We start from the raw sequence: 1,916 nt of genomic DNA, 5'->3' as shown, positions 1-1,916 counted from the left end.
ATAAATAGTTATTATAGTTAATGCATAGCTGGGTAGGTTAAGTTCCTCTAAAAATTATGTAACAAATAATTTAATTTTTAATTTTTTGAACTTTGTTTTTTTAAATAATAGAGACTGGGTTTCACCATGTTGCCCAGGCTGGTCTTGAATTCCTGGACTCAAGTGACCCGCCTGCTTCAGCCTCTCAAAGTGCTGGAATTACAGGCATGAGCCACCTCCCAGGCTCAAGTGATTGTTTCCACCTTAGCCTCCCAAATAGCTGGGACTACAGATATGTGCCAACATGCCCGGCTAATTTTTTTTTAATCCAAAATGTATTTATTGAGATGGTTTCCCACTCATCTTGATTCAGAGTGCTTTTAGTGCTGCTTCCTCCTAAAGGAACATCCTTCTGTAAGCCTTGCTTTTCCTCTTGTAGGCTAGCAGTGGACAGTAGAGCAGCCAAAGCACAAAACTACTGTTTGTGCATGCTAAAGACCATGGTGATTTTATAGCATCCTGGGCATTTCACATCCATGAAGTAGGAACTGGGGCTCTGCACCAGGTGTTTCCTCTTGTGTTTCCTCTTCTCCTCTTCTGAAGAGGGATGAAGGAGATCCTTTGCAAGAGGCACATTCTCGTGGGTAGGTCATCACTGCCAGAAAGGATTTTTTACCTTTTTTTTTTTTTTTTTTTTTGAGACGGAGTTTCGCTCTTGTTGCCCAGGCTGGAGTGCAATGGCGCAATCTTGGCTCACCACAACCTCCACCTCCCAGGTTCAAGCGATTCTCCTGCCTCACCCTCCCAGGTAGCTGGGCTTACAGGCATGCGCCACCATACCTAGCTAATTTTGTATTTTTAGTAGAGACAGAGTTTCTCTATGTTGGTCAGGCTGGTCTCAAACTCCTGACCTCAGGTGATCTGCCAGCCTTGGCCTCCCAAAGTGCTGGGATTACAGGCGTGAGCCACTGCGCCAGGCGACTTTTTTTTTTTTTTTTTTTTTTTTTTGACATGGAGTCTCACTCTGTTGCCCAGGCTAGAGTACAGTGGGGGCAATCTTCTCACTGCAACCTCCACCTCCTGGGTTCAAGTGATTCTTCTGCCTCAGCTTGCCAAGTTGCTGGGATTACTAGGAGCACGCCACCACACCCAGCTAATTTTTGTATTTTTAGTAGAGATGGGGTTTCACCATATTGGCCAGGCTGGTCTTGAACTTCTGACTTCGTGATCCACCCACCTCAGCCTCCCAAAGTGCTGGGATTACAGGCATGAGCCACTGTGCCTGGCCGATTTTTAAATTTTTTATACAGATAAGGTTTCATCACGTTGCCCATGCTGGTCTCAAACTCTTGGGCTCAAGTGATCCACCCTCTTTAGCCTCACAAAATTTTGGGATTACAGACATGAGCCACTGCTCCCAGGCATCAAAGTTTCTTTATCAAAGGATGAGTTTGGCCCCCTTTTGGCTCTCTCTTGCCATCTCTTTGCCCTTCCACCATGGGGTAACACAGAATAAGGCCCTTGCCAGATGTCAGCTTCTCAGTCTTGGACTTCCCAGCCTCCCAAATCATGAGCCAATACATTTGTTTATTATATATAATACATAAATAAAAACAAAAATACAAATTTAGGTCACAGTCCAGGCGCAGGAGTTCGAGACCAGCCTGGCCAACATGGTGAAACCCCATCTCTAGTTAAAAAACAAAAATTAGCCAGGCATGGTGACGCGTGCCTATAATCCCAGGTATTCAGGAGGCTGAGGCAGGAAAATCACTTGAATCTGGGAGGCGGAGGTTGCAGTGAGCCGAGATCGTGCCATTGCACTCCAGCCTGGGCAATACAGTGAGACTCCATCTCAAAAAAAAAAAAAAAAAATTAGGTCACAGACAGATCCTTTGAGATTCTGATAGAGGTTCCAGACTCTTTCTGAGAAAAGA

At 45.0% G+C, this 1,916-nt stretch overlaps 1 pseudogene; it reads right to left on the bottom strand.

Moving 5' to 3' along the window:
- Nucleotides 1–323: 323 nt before the first annotated feature.
- Nucleotides 324–622, bottom strand: LOC129010763 (small ribosomal subunit protein eS27-like; annotated as a pseudogene).
- Nucleotides 623–1,916: the final 1,294 nt, after the last annotated feature.

This window comes from Pongo pygmaeus, chromosome 10 (assembly GCF_028885625.2).
Source record: "Pongo pygmaeus isolate AG05252 chromosome 10, NHGRI_mPonPyg2-v2.0_pri, whole genome shotgun sequence".
Taxonomy (NCBI): domain Eukaryota; kingdom Metazoa; phylum Chordata; class Mammalia; order Primates; family Hominidae; genus Pongo; species Pongo pygmaeus.
Note: the sequence above shows the minus strand (reverse complement) of the source record. Positions and strands in the feature narration are given on the sequence as shown.